This window comes from Lygodium microphyllum, chromosome 21, assembly GCF_053477565.2.
Source record: "Lygodium microphyllum isolate KBCC chromosome 21, Lygodium_microphyllum_v1.1.10, whole genome shotgun sequence".
Taxonomy (NCBI): Eukaryota; Viridiplantae; Streptophyta; class Polypodiopsida; order Schizaeales; family Lygodiaceae; genus Lygodium; species Lygodium microphyllum.
The window spans coordinates 13,051,056-13,077,178 of record NC_141155.1 but is presented as its reverse complement, the minus strand read 5'-3'; positions in this window follow the sequence as shown (position 1 = coordinate 13,077,178).

Here is a 26,123-nt window from a genome sequence, read left to right as displayed (position 1 = left end):
GTGATGTCTCGATAAAGCAACTGTAGGTTGCTTTTTGCTACTCCATGTAACTGCTCCACTACCAAGGGAAAACATGAATTGATTAGGAGATCTTCTGTTTAACATGCTACCAGTCTAATCTACATTTGTGTATCCAAACACATGTACATTCTTACCTCCCTCATTAAAATAATAGATAATGTAAAGTGGACTTCACATACCTCAATATGTGTCTAACTACATCCAAATGAAGCTTTCTAGGCATATGCATAAACTGACTAACAAGTCCAACAACATAGCTCAAGTCTAGCCTTATGATAGTCATGTAAATCAAACTCCCTACTATCCTCCTTAACATACTAGGGTCTTCTATCTCATCCCCAATGTCAACACTTAGCTTCACATTTTGCCCCAATGCTACTAAAAGAGGCTTACATGTTGTCATACCATACTCAGATAACATATCCAAGCCATACTGCCTTTGGGATAACCATATACCATCATCACATTTGATCACCTCAATACTAAGAAAGTATCTCAAATCACCCAAATCTTTCATCTCAAACTTCTTCTTTAAGAAGTCCTTAACTTTAGCAATCCCATTGTTATTGTCACCTTAATAATTAAGTCCTCCACATAAATGACTATGATGACCAAACTTGTATCTTCCCTTCTCACATAAAGTGAGTGATTAGCATTGTAAATATAAAAGCCAATATTGACAAGATACTCTCTGATCTTGCCAAATCATGCTCTAGGTGCTTTCTTCAGTCTATAGAGTGCATTTTTTAACTAGCACACATATGTGGCATGCTCTAAATCCTCATAACCTACTGGCTGCTCCATATATACCTCTTATTGCAATTCATTATGCAAGAAGGCATTCTTAACGCCCATTTGCTATAAACTCCATCCTTTGGCCTCTGCCAAGGCAATCACACATTTAACATTTGTCATCCTAGCAACTAGACTGAATGTCTCTCCATATTCTATGCTATGTGTTTGAGCATAGCCTTTTGTAACTAGCCTAGCCTTATACCTACTAACTCAACCATCTACATTATGCTTAACTTTGTAAACCCACTTATAGCCAATAGCTTTCTTACCCTTAAACCCAATTACAACCAATAACTTTCTTGCCCTTAAGCAAAGGTATCAAATCCCAAATTTTATTGGCTTCTAATGTAGCCATCTTCTCATTCATTGTTGCATCCTAATGAGCATGACCAATAGCATCCTCAAAACAAGTGGGCTTAACATCTCCAACTACCTTCACCATATAAGCATAATAGTGAGCTACATAACTCTCAAAACCAAATCTTTTAACAAGGTATTTGACTTTGCTAGACCTGCATACCATTGGATCACTTTGTGGAGCCTTTATATTACTATGTCCTTTCTGTACACAAGGTGTCTTAATCAGAGGAATAGAAAGCTCATCATCCAAACTTTTTAAACCACTAGAATCTCTATTAAATCCCAAATGATTGGTAGATACATCATTACCATCCAATACTTTCTTCTTTCCTTAGTCTTTACCTACAACACTTGTAGATCCACCCGAAGATGTGAGGCTACTCCTTAGTCTCCCATACCAAGGGCTAACTGAAGGTGTATTACCAATGTTGTTTCTGGTCCTCTAAGGCTTCGTGATTCTTTCTTTTCTTTCTATACATAGGTATCATGATCGTTACTATCATCTAATACATCACCAGTAGGTGCATACCAACTATTTGTCTCATAAAAAATAACATCCCTGCTCACACTGAACTCACTTGTGACAAGGTTATAACAACATACCCTTTCTGCTCTAAAGAGTATCCGATAAAAATACATTTTTTAGGCTTTGGATCAAGCTTCTCTCACAACTCATCTAGTACATGAACATATGCAATACAATCAAATACTTTCAAGTGTGATACATCAAGCTTCTTGCCTGTAAAGCATTTTTCGAGGGTCAAGTTAATCTTTGTCTCCTACCCATACAGGATAATTACGTATCCCTTCTGTCCAATAGAAGTACCCGCTCCAAATCACATGATACCAAAATTTACATCCTTTATCTAGAATAGGATCTTTCAATGCCCTAGACGTTGTGGGCTCATGACAGTCTACAACTCCGTTCCGGACTCGACAAGGGGTGTCCAGAGCTCCACTGACCCCAAGCGACCTAGGAGTGAGACAACTTCCGTGGTTGGCCTTTTCACCACTCAACCTTTGGCCCGTGAATTGAACAGTGCCCTCTTGAGATAATCTGCGATGCAATCTTGGAGATGATCCACCCGTGCAAAATATCCTTCCTTAATTAATCCAATTAAGAATCAAGCACAATCAAGGAAATTAGCCTAATATCATCTTTAAAGAAATCATTTCTTTATTTTCCATGGCAACTTATCATTACAGACCCTTGTCATGCATTTACCATCAACACAAGCACTTGGAATATTTATCCAAATCACAATGCAACAATCAGTTGATTGAAAAAAAAACATTTAGGATGTTGTTCAATCACCCAACAAAACGAATTGTATTTTTCCCAAACGATACAAGAATATAAGCGATAATAATTCCATCGCATACTCACTCTCCCCCTTGGGATCAAAGAGTGATTCTATGCAAAATTTTCTTAATACTTGTATGCACAATTCTTAATGTCATTCTTTTTACGATTATGCTATTCATAACCCTTGACCAATTGCTCTATCTACGAATAAGCCATACACAACTGAGTGCAAGTAACTTCCCTTGATACATTCATTTTGCAAACTCCATCTTTTGAATATGTGAGAAGAGGCTTATCCCTTCCCATGACCTATTCTCGTACAGTATAGCATGGGCCTAATGTATCTCATGCGAGAATCAAAGCAAGCATCTATCAATTTAGAAATACATTACTTACGACCAGAACTGCAGTTGGATTGACAATGATGCCTTCACTCGAAGCTTCGTTGCTGGTTGTAGGATTGCCATCCCATGCGACATTCTTTGCTTGGAGGCCATCGTTCGCAAGTAGACTCAAGAGATTAAGAAGGCGGAATAGATTCAAGATGGGAGAGGGTAAGAGAGGATGACTAAGTCGAGGATTGAGATAGAGGGAATTGAGCTAACTCTCTCCCTTGCAGCCTCTCAGGATAACTCTTTTCTCTCTCTCTCTCAAGCTCTCTCTCACAATCTCTTGGAGGGGTATCCTTCTCTCTACCTCTCTCTCGCAGCCTCTCGGGGTCTCCTTATGCTCCCTTATCCCTCCCCATGCCTCATATTTATAATGAATTAGAGAAGAGGGGATAAGGCTAAGAACAAGAGTTCTTGGTGGAGGGACTCTTGGAAAACTCAATGATCTGATGCTTAACTCATAAATCTGATGGTTCCATTGGTTGTAAAAGGGGGGTAAAACTTCAAGATACTTGATTGGAAAGCTTTCAGATCGCTCCTTTTTTCTCTCCCTGTTCAAAGTGATGTCTATTGCTTGTAGATTGCGATCGTGGCATGTGTGATTTTGCCAAATTTCACCAAATTGCTGATTTAACTTGTTTTGCTAGTTATCACTAGCATGTCCCATACCATGGCCTCTTGAAGAGGATCTACTATGTCCCCTTCCCGAACTTGAATGAAATGCTTGGACCTATTTACCATTTCTTTTAGATGAGTCACCCTGCATATTAATCTCTTCGGTAATCATAAGAGAGACAAACTCATCAAAATATGGAAATGGCTTGTGTACATATATAGAAGTGACGAATGATTTTCGAGCCTTCTCATTTAAGACCACCCAAGGTAGATGAAACTAAATCATCATCATGAGGCATTGCATCAACCGCTGCTAAAGGATGTTCAATGCTTCTCACCTTCAAAACATACTCATTGATAGACATTTTTCCTTTCTTCAAGGTATTCAACTCTTGATTGAGTTGAATCTTTCGTGCCTTTGTATTTACTTAAAACATGTTCTCAAAAATTGTCCAAGCTACATGTGAAGTTTTTGCATTCTTGATATGTTCCAACATAGTATTATTGACTGCAGATAGCCAATACGTCACCTTTTTGTCTTTCGCATTCCATTCTTTCCATGCCTTTAATTTATCTATAGTCAGAGGGATACTTATCTCAGACTCCTTTTCTTCACTTGAAACAAACTTATAAAGGCCCTTTCCAATGAGAAAGTTTGTCACATGGAACTTCCATCAAAGGTAATTGTTCTTGTTGAGCTTCTCAATGATGTGATTTCCACTACTATTATTTGCCATCATCCCAAAAATGATGTAAAACAGTAAGCAAGTCTTCATCAACCTTTTACAACAAGTACACATCATTACACCAAGCAACCTTTTTCATCGATTGCTCAACAATACATGTAATCTACACAACCACTTTGCATATAAATCTTATGTTTGCTTCCTAGCAAACACCTCAAATTAGGAATTTGAAATTTGCAACATGTGTATCCACTTTTGATCGACACAGCCGAAATCGTAGCATACCTTGAAACTGTTCTCCACTGCCTTGTGGCTCTAAATAGGGCCTTCTTCACTCTGCTTTGCTTCTAGTGCCTCCATAGGCACTATCCAAGAGAAAAAGTAGAAGAACGGGAGAGCTTCTTATCCATTGCTTTCTTGTCAAACCTTACTTCTTCTCCTTCACTTTAGCCTTCAAAACTAGCCTCTCTTAGTGTGGCATAACTCTGATACCATGTCAAGAATTGCATGGTGGGGGGGACTTGCTTGAGTTGCAACGCCAAACACATGTTGTACACACATGAGGAAGCTCACTCAAGAACAAAAGAAGAGAGATGGAGGCCAAAACATTTTTTTGCTGGTTTTTTCTTCTTCTTCTACACATTATACAATGTACACAAACTATAGATAAGATACAACATATAGGAAAGTGGCCTACTAAGTCAAACAATGCATAAATGACTATACTAATCGACTAGCTTTATATCTATGCTAGATGTAGGTAGGTGTAACAAAATAAATATAATAAGTGATAAGTCAGTGGCCATGTGAGCATCATAATGACCACTAATGTGCTAAGTGTAGACATGTAGACCCATCTAGCTAGGTGGTCCATCATCAATGTCTGCATGTGTAGAGCTTGCCATCTCAACAAGGTCTCCCATCTTTATACATAGACCAAGAATTAGGGTTATGGTTAGGGGTTGCACCCCTTTTGCATTTTGAATTTAGGGTTTGTGTCCCTTTTGCATTTTGCGTTTAGGGTTTGCATCCCTTTTGCGTTTAGGATTTGGGTCCCATTTGCATTAAGGGTTTATGTCCCTTTTGGGCATCCTACCCATTTAGTGGACTCTAGGTCGATCAATCATCATTGCATGCTTCAACCTTAGCCTAATTAGACCAAGCCTAAGATATTCTAATCACAAATACATGTGCACAACCCATGCAACACTTGTGGGTGCAACAGTTACAACTGGGAGTGGTGAATACAGTGTGCACGGGAGTGAGCCCTTAGCTCTCACAAAGTAATACATCCATTATAATGTGGTGATGTCCATACAATACAAATATAATCCAAGTGCCCAAAAAATAAGGTATTGAAGCTCCACAAAATAATAGTAGTCTGAACTTCTGCTTTTGTAATCTTCTCAAAACACCATTAATATTATTTTTCCCCTAGACGATGCTAGTCCCATGGCACTCATGTCATAGATAGCATGATGTAGCTTGCACCAAAGATGTGGGATGTTGGGAATAGATGATTGAAGAAGTAGTTCTGATAATAAGAAGAATTGAATGCTGCTAATGAAGAATTTGTTGCTACTGAAGAGGATGATTTTTTTCATGCGATGGGTATGGATGATGTTGCTCATACTGTGGTAGATGGTGACTGATGTTGTTACTAATGACAAATCCTATAGAAGTTGATGTTACTCATACTGTGATAGATGGTGACTGATGTTGTTACTAATGACAAATCCTATAGAAGTTGATTGTGCTAAAGATACACTTGACTAATGGTTCTTCTAATGGAGACAACTAGAATGGCCCTTGAAGTTGAAGGAGAGATTGCAAAAGATAAGAGATTCAATGTTGATATAGATGTGATGGCTCATGATCCTCTATGAATTGTTGTATCTGCAAAATAGACATCACATGAAATCACTTCTTAAGGGAAAGTGCTAGTCTGATGTTCATGCACAGGATATATGATATTCTTAGTTTGGGACATGGGTCAAACTCCAAGAGAGCTTGAAGTGTTGTCCCACACTTGAGGACCCAAAATTGTGAATAGGTTATTGTGCATATATTATAGTGAGTGCGCATGCATACATAGTCTAATACATGATTAAAAGACTACTTCATGGATTCTATGAGTGACGACTGGTACTTGTTGAAGCAAGGGATCTTGATCTAATGAAGATGGGAAGAATTGTGGGTGTTGAGGGAAAAGGTAGTTATTGATGAAGATGCTAGGGAGACATTGATGTGGGATGGATAGAAGTAGGTGTGCAATCCAATAAGCTCTTGAAGAACATGGGTCTTTGCAGGATCGATCACACATAGTAGCTCTGATGCAATTGTTGCATTTATGTTGAAGATCCTTTTTCACCTTCTTGATAAGTAAGGATTGATGAAACTCGATGAATCAAATGAAGGGATGAAATGTGCAAGTAATTCAGGGAGACTGGTCAATCAAGGCAAGTCGAGACTCCCTAGGTATGTCATGATGTTGATGTGCCCTAAGTAGGGGTGTAGGAAAATGGAAAAAGGGCTAGGGAGTTTGAGATGGAGCCAGTCGAGTAGGGTCACTTGACACATTCGAATTGAGGACCCTAGGTGTGGTGTAGTGCATGTGTGTGCATATTTCTTGTTCTTTTTTGTTTTTTTTCTATTTTTTTTCCTTTTTGCAAGTCAAGGAACAATAATGATATACAATAAGGCATGCTTCCTTACAAGGAGAAATGGGAGTATGAGATGAGAAGGTTGGTTGCAAATAATAAAACTTGGTGCATAAGATGATTAGTGCATTGAGGTGCATACAATGAACATTTGAACATTGAGCCTGGACATTGAAGCACATTGCTACATTGTTGATGAAGCTATTGTTAAAGAAGAACTTGGACTTGTTGATGAAGACTAGTATGCTCATTGATGAAGCGATTTGCAATTGCTCCTAAGAAAGTAGATGACCATTAGATGTTGTAGTAAAGGAATGGTGTCATTGAAGAAAGCAGAACCTCATTGTTGGTGGTTCTTTAAGTTTTGTGTTTCTTCAGTGATACTCCGAGATAAACTTGTAGTCTTGATTGGCCTTTGATGTCTTGACATGATGCCTCTCGAGCTTTAGATCTTTAGGAAGGTTCTGATGCTAGTGTTAGCTTCAAGTCTTTAATGTTGTTGCATTGTAGGATATTCATGGAAAGCTTCTATTGCCGATGATATTGTCTTCAAGCCTTGAGGTTCATTGCATTGCTTTATCACCTATCGTTTTCTTGCAGTCACTTGGTGAAACTTTGAGATTACCATGCAGTGGATTCAAGGGAAAAGGATAGAAAGAATCATGAACAACTTTCTTCTTCCTTGAATTTTACCATTACACAAGGAGTGAAAGGATTTGAGCTTGTACCTCTTGTTTTTATTTTTTACCCTCGCATAAGATGTAGCATTGTTTTTAAAGTCAGAGGGACTTTTGCTCTTGTCAGTGCAACAAATTGAGCTAAAGAAAATATGTACAAAGAAACTAAGACTAAAAAGAAAAAAGAGTTAAAATTCTATAGTTTTTGGGATCCACCAATCATGGAAATTCAAATTGTTCTCCAATTTGGCAAAAGCATCCAAGTAAGGTGGTTTGGTATTTAGTCCACAAATATAAGTAATCAGATCGCTAAGCAAGGAGGGTCTTGTAAAGAGACTGGAAATATGTAGTTCCTGGTTAGAGCGAAAATAAAAGTGAGCAAAATAAATATGTAGTTCCTGGTTAGAGAGAAAATAAAAGTGAGCAAAAGAAGAAAAGGATTTAGTATCACGCAAGAGCTTGGTAGGTTCTTGGTGTTGAGATAGGACCTGAGGTCGATGTACTATTCTCCTTGTGTCACCATATGCTCAGCTCCTTCCTTTTTACATGCTCGAGTATCAAGTCTTGAAGTATTAAAAAAAGTAATAAATAAAGTATCTACAAATAAAAGACCAAGCTATAGGAGTCCTTGCTTAGTGGGAATTCCTAGTCCAATTGCTCTAGGTTCGGTAGGCAAGCTAGACCACCACTTAGGATGACTCTTTTGATAGTTCTTTTTTGCCGGTTTATGTTGGAGTAGTTGGTCAGCAACTAGCTTTGGATATCTAGCAAATTATGCTTGGCCTATCCCTTGTGGATCTTCATGCCTTGATTTTGTTAGGGGGTAGGGTGAGAGTTGTGTAGATCAATTTGTGGGTTCGATGGGCTGAGTCACCCTATCCCATGGTCACCAATGAGAGCAAAAATTTTATGACCCAAAGAAAGCTAAAAATATGCCAAATTTTATCAATTTAAAGTGGAAATCGAAGCTTTTTGGAAGCAATAGATGCCGATTCAACAATTTTAAGCGGCCATAGGAGGCAGGATTTTAAATCATTTTGAAGATGGTAGATCTGGAAGTGGTCTTGGATTTTTCATAATTTTTTGAGGCATGGAAATGAAGTGAAATAAGTTTCAAGCAGTGTGGACTCCGAGATGGTCAGGCAAAAAAATTCAAATCGAGAATCAGTCATTGGAACCTAGAGTTGCCACAAAGGCCGGGCAAGAGGGGGTCCAAATGCAATATGAAGATGACTTAATGGGAAGGGGTGTGACCCTTAGGGCCCCCCAACCCCCAAAAAACTAACATGACCAGGGCAAGGGGAGGCGAGGTTAATCACACAAAAAAGAAGGCACCCTGAGAGATGACATGATGGACCCATATAATCTGACTATACCAGACTGATGCTTGATTTTTTCACTTCATATCGCCAATCTCGGCTCCAAGATTGATGGCCTAAATTGAAAGTTGCAAAATCAATCTTCCTCTCTCCTTCCTCTCTCTCCTCTAATGGGCTATTCATGCGAGAATTATTTGGAGAGAAGATCGGGATGAATATCAATTGTCCGGTTTGAATCGGATTGGTGTGAGATCATGCCAACACTGAGAAGTGATGACCAGCACTTTTTGAGGACCAATGACAAGCCCAGACACACTATCCGATGTAAAATCAATTCTTGAGACCCAAATCCCAAAAAATGGCAATAATCATCTTTTTTAATAGAATTTCGAATTCTTTTTTATGATTCATAGTGCAAATCTTGTTCATATGCGATGAAAATTTGTTTTAAGCTTTTGGTTGTGATGTGTTTGAAGGCTGTGAACTATAAAAACAGAACCCATATTTGTGCATGTAAGTTATTAATTTTTGAAAACTCGAAATGAGTATTTTAAGTGGAAAAATGATGTTTTCCTTGGTTTCGAGTGATCAAATCATGTTCATATGGGATGATATTAAATGTGATGATGGAATTTTTCAAGGGATAGGGTGAGAGTTGTGTCTGTGTTTTATTGGGTATTCTTTTTTGTAGTAGCTTGATGGTCTTTATGGTTTCTAGATGTGTAGATCAATTCATGGATTCAATGGGTTGAACTGCCCTATCCTGTGGTCACCAATGAGAGTGGATTTTTGGAGCCAATTTAATGTGCAAATAGACCTCGAGAGATGTAAGAGAGTAATTTTTCATGGAAAATGAAATCGTTGCAGATCAAGGAGCTGAAGTTTTCATAGATTCATTTTGACATTGGAAATAGAGTCCTTGCCTAGTAAGAGTTCCTAGTTCGATTGTCCTAGGTTCTATAGGCAAGTTAGACCACCACTTAGGATGACTCTTTTGATAGTTGGAGCAGTTGGTTAGTGACTAGCTTTGGATCTCTACTAGATTATGCCTGGCCTATCCCTTGTGGACCTTTATGCCTTGATTTTGTTGGGGGGTAGGATGAGAGCTGTGTTTGTATTTTGTTGGGTATCTTCTCTGCAGTAGCTTGATGTTCTTTATGGTCTCTAAATGAGCAGATCAGTTCATGGATTTGATAGGCTAAGATGCCCTATCCTATGGTCACCAATGAGAGTAGATTTTTAGAGTTGATTTAATGCGTGAGATATTTCGATGCCGGGAATCCAATCCAAACGTCCATTCATTAAATCAGAGTCTGTTTGACCCCCCATTTAATGGCCGCAAGGTTTGGTGTTATAAAGGGCCTAATCCCTAGGTTGTAGGAGAGTCGTAGTGGGGCCACATCAATAAGCTAGGGGTGCTTCCTTCATTTTTGTTACAAGGTACTAGTCACCAATATGTTTGGGTACTCCTTTTGCTTGAAGTTGAGAAGGGCATCACGTTGGACTACAATCTAGAGATTGTATCTACAAATGCATTCCTTTGATAAATTAGTTCATAGTGTCTATACGCTCCTAACCGCTACAAGGCCGTGGGGTTGGTTAGGTGAGTGTAGGAGGCCCTTGGCTAGGTAGCTAGAGCCCTAGAGCCAATATTGGGTCCATTTTTGATCTATAGGTAGGATGCTTCTCCTAAACACCACAATATTTACCAGATTCCAAATGTCTTTTAAGGTCAAGATCCTAATAATCTATAAATATTTTGACTTCCTTGTAATTGAACTTGCCCTAATCACCAAGTAGGACTCCTTTAGTGTTTGAAGATATGCACTAGCCTTAATTTTTACAATATTTTGTAAGTCTAACAAAACACCTTGCATCTTAGAGCAAGACCATAAAAGATGCATCGTATCCTGTCTCTTTTTTCTACAAAATACTTAAATGGAAAAAATCATCTTATGCTTGAGCCTTGACTTTATTAGAAGATTGTTCATGAGTATTATCCATGCTAGCAAGTTGTCTTGCTAATGGGGTTAGTTTTGAAACCCCCTTTACCTTTTCTCTTCCATGCCATTACTACCTCACTCCTCCCTATGAATCACAAAGACTCTCATGTACTTCAATTTAACAAGTGCCTTTCCCTTGTGATTTTTTTTTAGCACTGCAGTAGGTTCTCCTTTGTGCTTACAATGGATGTAGACCAATCCTCCCTTAACTTCCCCACCACATTACAAATCCAACCTACTTCTCAAGGATCAAGTTGAAATTCTCTTGTAGTCCTCTCACTTGAAGCACATGGACATTTTATCCCATACATCCACCCCACAATGAATTTCTTTCTTTCAACAGAATATAGTCAAGGGGACATTTGCTTCATAAGGATGAAACTCCTCTTTACTGGCCCCCCTTTACTAGTCCAAATGGCATATTGTAATGAGTAGTCACCCTTTAGTCAAGACTACCATTCCATTTACAATGTACTAGAATTTGTAACTAGTTGTGGACAAAGTTCTGGGAAATCAACAACTTTGCAATCCTAAGCTTCCCTTTAGAAATGAAAAGCTTGTCCAAAATTGATAGGGGTTTAAGAGATCAGCCTATGAGACTTGTGATACCCTATGCCAATAGGATAGGGTGAGGGCTAAAGTTGATCACCAAAGAGTTTCCTAAATAAATTTAAATTTAGCATGACCACTTTTTAACAAGTTTCTTCAAGGCAAAGGCCACCTTCCTTGCACCTTCGTTGTAGGTACCCATTTCCATGGAACTACATGCCATTGATGCTAGTTGACACATTGTTGCGGCCCTTAGTCAGCTTTGCCTTGACTTTAGAAAGTATTTGATTTCATGGTTGCACCTATGTCTAGTGGGCAACCCAAGCATCTAAAGACTTCGTCATGCTAAATTATTTAAAGCAGTAGATTTCCAGCCATTGATGTGCTTCACCCCAACCAATAAAGACAATTTTTGTCTTGGAATTGCTCAGCACTGAACTAGAGATAAGGCAAAACTTTGAGTAGAGCTCATGGAGTGTATATAAAGATGACTAGTCGACCTACAATTAGCTTAAGTTATCATTTTTGAAGTATTGCATGCAAAATTTTGCTCATAGGGAAGCCTCATAGCTCAATGGATTGGTCCTTGACCCTCTTATCAAGGTTAGGAGGGAATCTATAACTAGCACAAATAAAAGGCTTTAGATTAGATATTGTTGGAATATGGACTCTTGAGATATAAGCCTTCAACACTCCATTGAATGGAAAGTGTATTAAGGTGTTTGTGAATAGAGAAAAAATCATCTTACAAAAACTAGTATTTTATGTTTACCCACTCCATCATTGCTATGATAAAATCCCAATGCACCTAATTGTAGGCCTTGTCTAGGTTCATATTAATCAATAGAGCTTCTTTGCCAACGTCCCCTGTGGGAGCTTTCGCTCATCCGCCAAGACCCACGGACCGCTTATTATTTCAAGCGTTCCAAGGAGCTCTAATGGCTATCTCTCACTTAGCCGGATCCTACGAGTGTAGTGAGCTTACCTTGATGCTCAATCAAGTACCCTCCTCTCTCTTGCACTCCGGTAGCTCCACGATTCCTGATGCTAGCTCAAGCATCCTCAAGCCTCCTCCATCTCCAAGCTCCATCCTCCATAGCTGCGCACGCAAGAGAAGAGAAGAGAAGAGAAGAAAAGAAAAGGGGAGGAGATGGTGAAGAGCTTCACCCTCTTGATCCCTCACTCCACACTCACTCACTCCCTCACACTGTCACACTCCCTCTCTCAAGAGCACACACAAGCAAGAAGGAGAGAAGAAGAGAGGAAGAAGAAGACTCTTTTTGCCACACACCAAAAGAATGAGCTTCTCATTCACTTTTCAACTTTATATACAAAGCCCTAAATCCTTTTTGGGCGGTCATCCCCTTTTCCCTTTTTTACATGGCCAACTGTAGCCTAGGCCCTTTTTCCCATTTCCCACCATTCTAATTTATCATATTCTCAACTAATGCATACACTTTGCACAGGAGAAAGCCTGACACTCTTTTACAAAGATTCGGGGGCGCTCCCACATTTTAATGGTGTGCCCTTTTACTCTTTTGTTGTCTCGAGGCAACACTAAGGGTTTCTGAGGGTCATGCCTGAACATTTAAATTTTTCAAGGTCTGGTTACCGATCAAGGCACCTTTTTCTGCTTTTTTTTTACTATTTCCCTTTTTTTCTTTTTTCATTTTCTGCTCCTTTGTGCTAAACACGATAACATTACCCCCTTCCTAGCCAAGTGCCAGCCCCATGGCATTGCGGTGGGACGGAGTGGCTAGTTAGGTTGGCTACTAGGCAGAACGGGTAGGTGGATGACACCGCTTCCAAGGTGGTTGTGTGAATGAGAGTTGATGGAGTTTGGTGATGATGACCTAGCCAGTCGTCATTTGAGCATCTTGAAGCAATAAGCAATCCCTTAGGAGGATGGTATTGGAGGGATTTATTCTAGAGAAGCCTCCCCCAAACTCTGTCTTGACAAAAATAGGATCGTTGATTTGAAGGTCTTTGTCTTTGAGTCGAAGGTCTTCAGTCTTTGAGTTGAAGTAGCCCTTGAGGTTGAGGCGGGTTTTGAGAGTGGTAGTGGAAAGGAAGGGGTGGTTGCACTGGGTGAATTTGCTATCACTCATATCTTCGAGCAGTGCAACGCAGAAGGATGGCAAAAGAGAAGCGCGCATCATGAGGCGAGTCATGGTGCTGCTATCTATGGCGTTGGGGTCAATGTAGAGGGGTGGGAGGTGGCGTTCTTGAGGTGCGGGCTCTTGGTGGACTAGGACCCTAATTAGTCTAAGATAATTACAAGTGGTTATGAAGGCGGGGTCAGGACAGGAGGTGAACTCACTAAGAAATCTATCTATAGAGCTGTATAAATCAGGAAGGGTAAAGAGAAGGGCGTCCCTATGGGAGGTGCTATTGGCGTTATAGATAATGAGAAAGTCGAACCTGCCGTGGATGGACGGGTTAAAGTCGACCCCTACCCTGCGACGAGGGATATGGCATGAAAGTGGGGTCGTTTCTCTCAGAAGGGAGGGTGTTACAAAATGCCATCCACGCGTCAAGGTTGACGTCAAAAATGTGTCTTCTCCAGGTGGATTGGCAATTATAGCCATCCACCAATCTAGGCACCTGGAGGACTTTATCCTGCCAAAATTCGCGGTCCTCGGCTCCCCAAGTAGTTGGGTTGGCCTCTCGCTCCGCTAGCCACTTGGCCTTGAGCCTTGCACCCATAGCGATGACGTCATTTACAAGTTGAATGGGCATTACTCTGTTCAATATAGCGGGAAACTCAAAGCTCAAGTCAAAGGGGTCGCGGTTACATTCCCACTGTTCCCAGATTATCAGCTCGGCATGGAATTCAGCAGGGGGATCTTGCGGGTGCGGTATCTTGGAACATGTCTAACATTCAGCTTTTTCCTTGCCTTCTCTACCATTTTTTTCCTGCGGTTAGCCTCGGCTGCTTTTCTCTCAACAGATGTGTCAGGGGGCTGCACTTCCTCTTGTTGTAGGCTGAGGGGGTGGTGGGACGCATTCCTCCTCTTGAGGTCCCAGATCAAACTCCAGTTCACCCCCTTCTGCTTGCACGTCTTCTTGTGCCGTCGCCTCTGTGAAGCCGAGTTCATCTATTTCCTGGGCCGTCAGGCCTACCTGTGCAAGATATCTTCTTTGCTCTTCTAGGCTCTACGGTGGGCCTCCTAGCTGCAGTGGCACATGCAAGTCTACTGTTAGAGCTCTGTGTGCAATGGTTAGCTTCTTCTGCACAGCTGATCATTGGCTTCGTTTCCTTCCGGTTTGGTGGAGTGGAGCAGGGTATTGAGGAAGGTGTGCTATTGGGCTATCATGGAGAGCTGGGCCGTCTCTGCCTGATTCTCAGCCAGCACCCTATCTCCTTTGGCTTTGGCCAGCCGGCATGCCAAATCCCGTATTCTCCCCTCATTGTGATCGGCCCATTCTTTTGCTCTTTTTTTCATATCTTCCAGGCTCTCCCCCTGATGGAGGGTCATGGCAATGAGTTGTTGCTGCTGGGCCTCGAGCTCACGGTGCAGGCGCGACTGCTCCTGGCATTCGTCGGTGATCTGTGTATTGAGCTGGTCCAGCTTCACCTGCATCCTTCGCACCTGCTCTTCTCTTAACTGGTCCAGCTCTGCAGCCTCCTATCTGATCTTGTCAAGCTGGTTTTGTGCTTCTAGGTTGACTACAGAGAGCTGATCGTTCTTGCGCCGTAGGTGAGCATTGGTCTCCCTTTCCCTGTTGAGACAGTCCACCAAGATTTTTCTCCTTTCTTCCCAAGCAGCGTCACGTTTCTTCAGGGCCTTTAATTCCTCTGCATCCTTATTGCTGGCTTCCTCCCTGAGCGCAGCGATCTCCCTTTGGTATTCTGTTATCTGCTTTGTTTTCTCCAGCTAGAGAGCGGCTCATGATTCTCGTTCTATTGCCAGCTCCTCCACAGTTGTTCTCCTTTCTTCCCTGGCTGTTTTTAGTTGCGAGAGCAACTCCTTAACATATTCATCATATTGGCCTGCTAGAGGTGGGGGGTGGGACATGATGGTGGTGGGGACAGCGGCTTCTATTTTCTGCCTCTTTAGCTCCGGCCTTGGCTCCAGATTAGCCGTGGCTGCCCTTTTGACTCCTGATGTTGGCGTGGCCACGCCCGCTTCTCTTGCCAGCTCCCGTTCCACCAGGAATTGTAGCCAAGTAACCATGTTGCTCTCATCGACTTTTGGGGTGGAACCTTGGCTAGTGATGGCAGCGGGTATTGTCATGATAGGAGTGGCTGGCATGGAAGGTATGAAGAGGGGGGGAGTTGGCATCATCGGTTCTTTTCCTTTTCCTTCTGCTGGGGACGGGGGTGTGATTTTTGGCACACTGGTACTGGAACCAGGTGCCTCTGTTCGGTGCGGGCTCTCTGCGCCTTCCTCGTCTCTTTTGTGCTACTCCTTGATGGAGCGATGGGTAGCCAGCGCTATTTCTTCCTCTTCCTTCCTTCTCAGCTCCTCTTCAGTCTTCTTTTTTCTCTCCTCCTCATCCTTGACTGACTCCCTTCGAGCCCTCTCCAGATCTTCCTTTTCTTTCTTCTTGTGCTCCTCTTCCCTTTTTCCATGCAGGGCTTTGGTTCGTTGTTCTGCGTGCCTCTGTGGGCTGCCCTAGGACTCTCCCTCTTCGTCTTCATCAGTCTCCATTTCATCTAATGACCTTCGGTGCTCTTCTGTGTGAGATGGGGATTGTGAGGGTGACTCATCACTTCCTTCGTCGCCTCCCTTCTTATCTTCTCCTTCTCGTCCTTGCCCTAGTGCTTCTTGGATGATGGCCATAAGGACACCTCCAAACCCTATGGTTGCGGCTTTGGAGGATGATGCCTTGAAGGTTGATCGGGACGACGGGGACTCCCCTCCAACAGCTCTTCCTCCTGTTGCCAGGGCCTTAGCCGAAGCCTCTATGGTTCTCCTCACAAACCCATTAAGGTTCACCTCGTCTAGCAATTGTGCCGCAATGCTGTTGAGCAGAGGTACGTTGATTCGGCTCATTATGCTATTGTACCTCTGGCTTGAGAACAAGGCGTGCACCATTTTTGCCTGCAGCTGGATTTCTGGGTTTGGGATGTCTGCCAGGCTAATCCCATCATTGGTATGGACATTCACCTTGTCCATTCCCAACATGGCGTAGATGTCTCTTTTCGACTTTCTTTCCATCTTATTCGGCAGTCCTAGTGCCCTTTCCACCAACTCGGGGGTCAGCTCGATCTGCACCTGTCTGGTGGCTTCATTGTCACGCACCGTGATGGTGCCTCTGTTCCTATTGAAGGTGCACAAGAAGTCAGCGCACTGGGTGTAGTCCACCCTCCGGACCACTGCGTCTAAGTACTTTTGCAGGTGGCACTGATCTATGATTTGGCGCACTGCCGGCTCTTTGATGGCCATGTCTTCAAGGTGAAGACGTGACGGAACTTCAACTGGTTGAAGGCTCTCATCTCCACCGTGAGGCCATACTTCACTTGCTCCTCCTCCGAGAAGGGGAGCTTGCCCGCTTTGTCCTGACTTGCCATAATCGCTACCTACAAGTTCAGCCATTTCCACTTTTAGTGCTTTTTGACAACTAATTTGCTAAAAGGATAAAAGCGTAGCAGATTTTATTGAACATAGCCTTAACGTTCCTTTTCAGACTTTTACCATTACATCTTACCCTTGCATTTCAAATTTAACCGATGTTTCATACTTGGTTTACTTTTTAGATTCCACCTTGTTTATGTTTTACATTCCACCTTATTACCCCTTCCCCCTTTGGAACGAGAAGAATCCGTCCCAGGATTGGAGGTTGAGAGGCCAAGGGCATTCAGCATAAAGGGCGTCGGTCTATTTGTGCAGGAGCCAGGTGTAGAAGTTGGGGTTATACTCTAGCTGAGCTTCCCTGTCTAATTCGAATGGGCGGATACTGACATACGTGATGTATGTCAGAACATCGGTTAGAAGATCGCCGGAATCAACCCGACTTGCGATGTGGAGCTCTTCCTCTCTTAAGAGATGGTCAAGGTGGGGATGCCCCTTGATGTGCGCGTCCATGGGTTGGCCATGAAGGGTGGTTAATACCCGATACGAGGCTGGCGTGACATAGGTGGGGTCGTACTCTGTTGTTTTTGATTGCGCGGTGCGGCTCAGCATTGGTCATTATGCGGCACCCCTCAACTTTCCATTGCAGCCTAAGAGTGTACCAACGCTTCAAAAACGTGGAGTCCATATCAGCGAGCTTGGATAACTCAATAATTTCCTGATCAGTGATAGCAGAAGTGGTTCGCTGATCGTAGGATGTGATGAGACATTGCTTAATGGCCTGCTCTTTGGAGATCTCACTGCTGAGCAACTCAGCAGCAGAGCGAGAGGCTTTTGCAAATGCGAATTCAAAGGTCTCCCAAGAGCAAGGCATATTGCACACTTCCAGTGCAAAGGGTTCTTCTAATAGACCCAAGTCCAAGCGATCATAGCTGAGGGCGAGCGACACAAAGGTGGCATCGAGTCGTTTAATGCAATCCACCACATCATCGCCGGTGTCTTCGGCAAGGTCAGTGGCTAGTGTTAGAAATGATTTTCGTTCATAGGAGGGCGTAAGTCAGACGGGCGGACGAGGTTTGCTAGAACTAGAGGCCTTGACCACACATAGTTGCGGTAGGAAGCTTCCTTGATCTTGCAGTTGGGTTGTTTGGACTATGGGTAGATGAGTGTCAGCCACAACGTATGGGCTGCTGCAGTCAGCTTTGCGGTGGGGAGTCGGCTTGATTTGGTCGGGTGACACCGCTTGTGACGGTGGCAATTGCTTAGGCCGATAGGTTTGTGTGACTCTCTTGGGCAGAAACGTAGATGAGCCAGATGGCTGGGGCTTTAGAGAGCACTGCGGCCTATGGTTTTGAGGCATTGGGGGACGTGGGCTGATCAACCTCGAGGGTGGTGTATGAATAGTGTTTTGGGCCGTGGGGACATTTGGGATCCACAGCTAGGTATTTCCCTCGTAGTAGCCTTGTGCCTGCAATATGGCTTTAGGGACCCATCTTTGCTTGATTACACGACGCTTTTTGTGACCACGTCTTGGCCTCCTAGGTTTAGAGTTCTGGGTTTTATGAGGATAGGCGTGTTGACTCCTAGGTGATTGCTGCAGTTGTTTAGGCACCCATTGGAAGCGAGGCTGTTGGATCTTCGCTTTGATCGCTACGGGCTGCGGTCGATGGAAGTCGGGGAGTGGCAGCCGCGCGCTACCCCCTCCTTAGTCTTGCCTACAGATGTTTCTATTGGTGGCTTTGTGGACGGTGATGGTGTCGCGCAGCCCTTGCTGAAAGCTGTGACAATGCACACGTTGCCTATTGCTAGGTGGATGCGCTGCGACTCATAATCAATATTGCAGTGAGTCTGCTTTTTGAAGGTTCGCCCCAGCAGGGACTCCGTACCTACGTCTATAGCGCTTGGCAACACGTAAAAAAGCATTGGAACAGTCTCAAACTCGATAGAAACGGCGACTCTGTACTTGCCGAGAAGTGCGTATGATTGAGCCCCATATGGGTTTAGCTTGGCAGTTGTGGATTGAAGTAGTGGTTTGCCAAGTTGAATCCAATGATTGTGGGTTAAGACATTGAAGTCTTCTCCCTCATCGATCAAGGCGTTGAAAGCGCATGTTTGTTTGGCAATGACCGTGACACGGAGGTAAGCAGGTTCTACGGCTTCCTCATCATCTTCGTTGATTTCCGTGATTGTAGCTGCTCGTATTTTGATTGGCGGTTCTAACATTGGTGGCTCATGCAAAGGATGAGTGGAAGGGAAGTACTTCTTGACACGACTGCCATTGAAGAAGCCTATTCCTTCACCATCTAGGGTCTCAAGCTCGACATTGTCGGTTCGGCTGATTGCCCGAACCTTGAAGGGTCCGAGACCTCTGAATTTCACTTTTTGCTTATGCCCTTTAACTGAGTAAAGGAGCACTAAGTCACCTTGTTCAAACTCTTGCTGCTTGACATGCTTGTCAAACCAGCTCTTGCGTCGAGCTTTCTCACAGATAAGCCCGTGGATGGCTAGAAGGCGAGTCTCTGATAGGCATTCTAGCTCGACTAGGCATTGCGTCCAAGCCTCCTTCCCTTCCCATCATTCTTGAAGTGCTATTCTTAGGCTAGGAACGAAGAATTATAATGGTAGAATTGCCTCAGTCCCATAGGTCAGCCTAAACAGGGTTTGACCGACAACCGTTTTATAAGCCGTGCGGTAGGCCCACAAGGCTGCCATCAACTTGTTGTCCCAGTCGCTTCGTGAGGCTGCGACTACTTTAGTTAGGATGTTGATAAGAATCTTGTTAGTTGATTCTGCCTAGCCATTAGCCTGAGGGTAGTATGGTGAGGATTTGCGATGGATGATGAGAAAGGTGGATAGGAGATGTGCTATCACTTCGTTGATGAAGTGTGTGCCTTGGTCGCTAACTAGTTCGATGGGGCAACCGAAGCATGAGATCACTTGCTCCCATAAGAACTTGGCAGTCATCCTAGCGTCGTTTTTTCGTGTGGCTCTTGCCTCTGCCCATTTCGTGAGGTAATCCGTGGCCACCACGATGTACTTGGCTTGTGAGTACTGCACCGCATGGCTGATGGGTCCTATGAAGTCAATTCCCCATTTTTCGAAGGATTGGCGAGCAATAATTGGGGTTAACTCCATTTGATCTTTACAAATTGAGACTTTTGTCCGTTGGCACTTGTCACAATGCTTGACGAATCGCTTGGCATCACGGAAAAGTGTGGACCACCATAGTTGAGACTGCAGCACCTTCCGTGCTGTCGTGTCTCTGCTAAAGTGTCCTCCCGCAATGCCGTTGTGCACCTCTAAGAGCACATCATGCATCTCATGCTCACACACGCACCTAAGCAGCAATCCGTCTTGCCCCAGCCTATAGAGTTGTCCTGCAATCAGCTGGTAGGGCTGGATCTTCAGGATCAAGTGCCTAAGTTGTGCCTTTTCTATTGGTCGCTCAGGTAGTCCGTGCTCGAGCACTTAGACTATGTCGTCTGCCTAGTATGGCATTAGATCAGCCTTAAATAGATCTCTCTCGCTGGACAGGTGGAATAAGTGGGCGTCAGGTAACTCGTCAACGATGCCTTGTCCAGCAGCTTTTCCTGTGGGTATGCGGGACATTTGGCAGCCATGTAATGCTGTTTTCCCTTTCGTACCACCACGAAGAAATCGAACTCTAGGAGCAGGAGGAGCCATCGAGCTATGCGCCCTGTAGCACAAGGTTTGTTCACTAAATAGAGCAGGGCTTGATGATCCACGAAAAAGATGAAGGGTGTGGCCAATAGATAATGCCGAAGTTTCTTCACCGTGAACACCATGCCTAGTCTCTCTCTTTTTGTTGTCGAGTAGTTCATCTCCATCTCAGTGAGTTGTCTGCTAGCAAAGCTCACTGGGTAATTTAAGAGTTGTGCTCACCAGGTTAGCACAACACTGCCCCCACGGCAAACTTAGAAGCATCGATGTGCACGTGGAAGGTAATGGTCCAATCTGGGGCTCGTAGAATTGGTATTGTTGTTAGAGCCTTTTCCAATTCTTCGTATGCCCGTTGGCATGCCTCGGTCCACTCGAAGACAATAGCAGCTTGTACAATGGTCTGGCGATCAGCGCGTAGCTTAGTACAAACCGCCGATAGTATCCTGTATGGCCTAAGAAGCATTGAACTCCCTTGTAATTAATTGAGAGTGGGAGGTCAACAATAACCCTTACTTTCGAGAAGTCAATGGCAATGCCATTCTTCGACACCACGTGTCCTAAGATGCATCCGTGCTTTACCCAAAACTAACACTTCAAGGGGTTCAAGGAGAGACGATATAAGCAGCACCGTTCAAAGACTGCGGGGAGTTTAACTAAGTGTTCGATCCAGGTCAAATGGACACACATGTCGTCGACAAAGACCTCTAACTCCTTGCGAAGCATGCCCTTAAAGATGGTGCACATGAGGCGTTGGAAAGTGGCAGGGGCATTGGTCAACCCGAAGGGCATGACTATGTATGCAAAGACGCCCCACTCGGTGGAAAAGGCGGTCTTGTGCCTGTCTGCAGGATGCACTTGCACCTAGTTGTACCCCGAGAAGCCATCCAGAAAACTGTAGGCTTCTTTGCCTGCCACCCTTTCCAACATGTGCTCGGTGTACGGCACAAGGGATAGTTGTCTCTCTTTGTAGCAACGTTCACTTTCTTGTAATTGATGCACACTCGGATTTTTCCGTTCTTCTTCATCACAATGACTATGGGTGATACCCAGTCTGTGTGCTCAATTTCGTAAATGAATCTCGTTCTCATCAGCTTGTCAATTTCCTCTTTGACAGCATGAGCGTGTTTTGGATTCATAGGGTATGGTCGCTGCTTGACCGGCGTTGCGTCCGTCGTCATGGGTATGTTGTGAGTCACAACACTCGGTCCTACCCCCCGTAGCTCTTCTAAGGACCAGGCAAACACGTCTATATACTCCCGCAAGAGAGCGACAAGACTCATTTCTTCTTTACCAGTCAAGTCATCGGCAATGAACATTGGTCGGGGTGTTTCCCCTTCCTGGGCTAGGTCTACCTCCTTGACCTTGGCTGGTCCTTCGATTGGTTCGCTCGTCTGCCCTTGACGTTTGGCACCTAACAGAACTACTACCCTATCTCCTTTTTTGAATTTCGTGAAGCGTTTAGGGAGGTCCTGTGGCTTTTGCTGTTCTTCTGATCGTGTATCCCTGGGGTGATTTGTCGTATCCTGCCTTAACCATCTGCTAAGGGCCTGCCTTTTCTACGGCTTGGCATGTGCTCGTATCTGCTCAATCTCTCGTCCTTTAGTGTCGTATTCTATGGTATCCACTTCACCCTCGCTCTCATCACTGAAGGATTGACAGTCTTCATATTCGTCGCTGGAATCTTCGTCATTCGACTGCTCATCGTCTCCTAGGGTTTGGTACGCCTCGTGCCATTGGTCATGAACCAGGGCCCAGTTATACATGAGGTTTAACTCGTGCACCTTGGTCCATTGCCACTTGGAATCCTCTAAGAGATCCTGGAGTGGTTTGAAATTTGCAGCTGGGTTGCCAAGTAGCTGGTCCGTTAGGTATTCCAGTACCCCCTGGAGTTCCCTTTTGTTGGATGGTACTTGGAGTGACAGGCTCAAGCTTCCCATGGAGGCTTGCTGCCATCATGCAGATTGGTGCAGAGAGTGCTTCGTTAGACTTGCCGATCATTTTGATGGCTTGCTCATACGCCTCCTAATCTGAGAATGGCAGGTCGATTGTAGCGAGAATGTGCATCCAATCCCGCTCATCCTCTGGGCATGGGATATACTTGGTCAAGGACCCATAGGGCTTTTTAACTTGAGTGTTCCCCTTAAGCATAGCAAAGATGGCGTCTAGGTCGACTGGTGAGGTCTTCCAATTGTCCATCTCTATTCTTATGGCGTCCCTTCTATTGCCAAGGAAGATCAAGCCGTTACCCCAATCTTCACTGACTCTAGCGTTGCGCATCCAGGGTTGGCCTAATAGGACATCGTAGTCCACTCCCTTCATGACTATAAAGTCAATAGAGAACTGGACACCTGCGATCTTCACTGGCCAATTCTTCAGTACCCCGAATGGCTTCACTCTCATACCGTTTGCTAGCGTGACATTAAACCTAGCAGGTTCGACATGCGGGTTTCCCCAAGTCTGAAGCACTGAGTGGCTAAGCACACTAACTCCAGCTCCCGTGTCTACGATTCCCTTTCTTGTTGTGTCACCCAGGGCTAGGACCGGTAGGACCGCGTGTATCTCAGAGCCTTCCCAAAAGGCATTGACGTGCAAGGATTTAGGCACGGAGTGCAGCGTCAAACTTGGCAACTGCATTTTTGCATCCTGATCTCAAGGGTCTGTCGTGACCTGCTCTTGTGATCCTTCGACCCACTGCTTAAGATCTTGCCATAGGGTAGGGTGCTGCTTAAGCAGATCTCCCAAGCTAAGTGTTACAGGGGTGGTCACTAGAGTGGTCAGGAGATCGTTAGATACTCGTCCTTCCCTTAGCCTACATTGTCTGTGCCAATGGCCGCGGCTAATCTACGGCTCTGTCGCGTCTAGGCTTGGTCTTAGCAGCACTGTTTGTGGCACAGTTGCTTCTGCTGACTTAGGTTGAAGCGGTGATATTGGCGTGCTTACACTAGAGAGATCATCGATCTCGTCCTCTATAATGGGCTCAGTGTCTTTGAGATGTGGTTCTACCTTAGCGCTTCCCCTCTCGGTCGTCTTAGGGGATGAAGTCTCTGCCTCTGCATCCGAAACCTTCTTTCCCGCAGGTAGAGTCGTCTCACTCTCGGTTTTCAGTGCTATTTTAGCTTCCGATCTCTTCTTCTTCCGCTTGCGGCTTTTCTTCCCTATGGAGGTAACATCGAGGTTGCTAGGTCCTGGCAGAGAGATGCCGACCTGCTTCGTTTGGGCTCTGGTCATGACCCGCAATGGGATAGGTGTGGCCTCCCCATTGAGATTTTCGACACCAAACAGCCCCAATGGGACAGATGGCACGTTGGCTGAGCTAGAGGGTGGCTCTCGCTTTGGGCAATCTATGAAAAGATGGGTGATTTCGCACTCTGCGCACCTTTGGTCAGCCTTGTCCCCGTTTTGCTGCTCTCTTTCAAGGCAACGTGATGAGACATGACCGGGGTGTCCGCAAGTCCAACAAGTGACTGGATCCTGCGGGCTGCCCTCCTAGGCCTCTACCTCATCCTCGTCCTAACGCCATCACTGGCACGGGTCGATAATCCATGAGGACCGCGTTGCCCTCATCATCGTGCGAGACGTAAGGGTATATGTAGGTCTCTTCATCATTCGGCTCCTCCACGTAGTGTACTAGAGCGTCGCTCGGTGGGTGGGTCACGTAAGGACCAGGCGGTCTAGGAATGCCTGTAGGATTTATGTCCATTCTAGGGACGGCTGGTTTCATATCGTTAGGCGCGGGAAGAGCCAATGGGGCTCCCCTTCCGAAAAATGGCTGCGGCCTGTTCACTAGATAAGGCTGGCTGTAGGGTTGCGAGTATGGAAGTCTTCTTGGTAATCTACAATGCGCGACATCATGGCCGAACCTACCGCAGTTAGCACAAGGTCTTGACCTAGGGTCTTGACACTCGGCCGGCAAGTGGTTTCCGCCACAGTACACATATTGGACGTGCGGGTGCGTTGGTCGTCTCAACATGTCTTGTAGCTTGGCTAATTCCATCTTGACCTCAGCCAAGCCTTGGTCTGTCTCGGTGGCCTTCATCTTATCTTGGGATGATGGGATTGACCGCTCACTAGAGTCTGACATTCTCTCTGAGTTTCACGGGTTGGTCTCTTCTGGATTTGAGCTCCTAGAGCTCCGCTCTTTCAGCTGGTCGTCGACTCTGATGGCTTCCTCAAACACTCTAGCCACCACGTCCCGCTGCAGGCTTGAATTGCCTGCCAATGCCTTATATAACTCCTCATCTCGAATTCCGCTGATGAATACAGTCGAAACTGCTCTGTCAGTCGGTCACTTGCCTAGAGGGATTCTCTTGAAGAGACTCCTCACATGGGTCACGTAGTCACGGATGTCCTCCTCTTTCTGCTTGACATTCATCAAGCGCACCACAACAGATTATCGGAGTATTCGGGCTCATCGAATCTCTTGACGAAGAGATCCTTGAGAATATTGAAGTTGGCTTGCTCTACGGCATCCAGGCTTGTATACCATGTCCTACCCTTGTCGCCCAGGCAAAGCCCGAATGCTTGCGAACGTTGAGTTTGGTCGTTAAGGCCGTTGGCTTCGCAGACTTGCTCAAACTGCTCAACAAAGCTATATGGGTCGTCCTGAGGTTGGTACTTATCGAGTTGCTTGGCAACAATGGGTATTTTGGCTTGGCCCTTTGAGCCTTGATTTGCCCCTAATCCTGCAAGCAGCGACGTTGCTAGTGTGGTGGCACTCTGCTCTACTGCAGTGTTATCGAGTAGCCGTTTCATGAGGAGCTCGCTCAATGTCAAGTCTTCCTCTAGTGCTCTCTCATGGTCCATTCGGTTTCGGCCAGCCAAGTTCAGTACTCGCTGCACCTCATGCAGAGCAATGATTGCTTCCGCTATCCTGCCGCGGTGCTTGTACCGGACGTGCGCGTCGTAACTGCTCACCATCAGCTGGATAGCATCTAGGAATACGCTCAAATCGAGCTCCTCATTAGACCGATGGTCTGAGCTTTCTTCCGTCATGGTTGAATTCTTGCGCTCTACTACGCTGTCGATCAGATTGAATGGTCTTGACAAATCCTCGTCGTTGGCGCTCCTTGCTTGGTCCTACTCTGTGCCTGATGGTTTGTCTATATCTTGGGTCCTCTCCTATTGGTGGGTTCCTTGAGTGTTTCATTTGAGTGAGTCCCTTTGGTTATTGAATACAAACCTCAATTTAGGGTCACTCGGTGAGTGTGTCGTTCCCCGTGCACTTGTGCCCAATCAGGCTTTCAGCTTTCTTAAGTGTACTTTAAGTGCGGAAATTCAATGTGAGTGCAGAAAGCAATTCCTCAGCATTTTACACACTCACGCTTGTTCCGGGCCTAATGAGCTTCGTTGCTTAGGTCCTGGCCGTTCTAGCGGGTTTTAGGGCCTGCGTTGCTTCTTGCCGTTCACTAGGGGGGTCGATTACAGGTCCCCGATTGGATTTCCGTTCTCAACGCATTAGGTCGTTGGGAAGTGCTCCAGCACTATCCCCCTGTCCCTTGGTCTTGACTCCTACGTCGAGAACTGCCTACAAGGCATTCGCCATG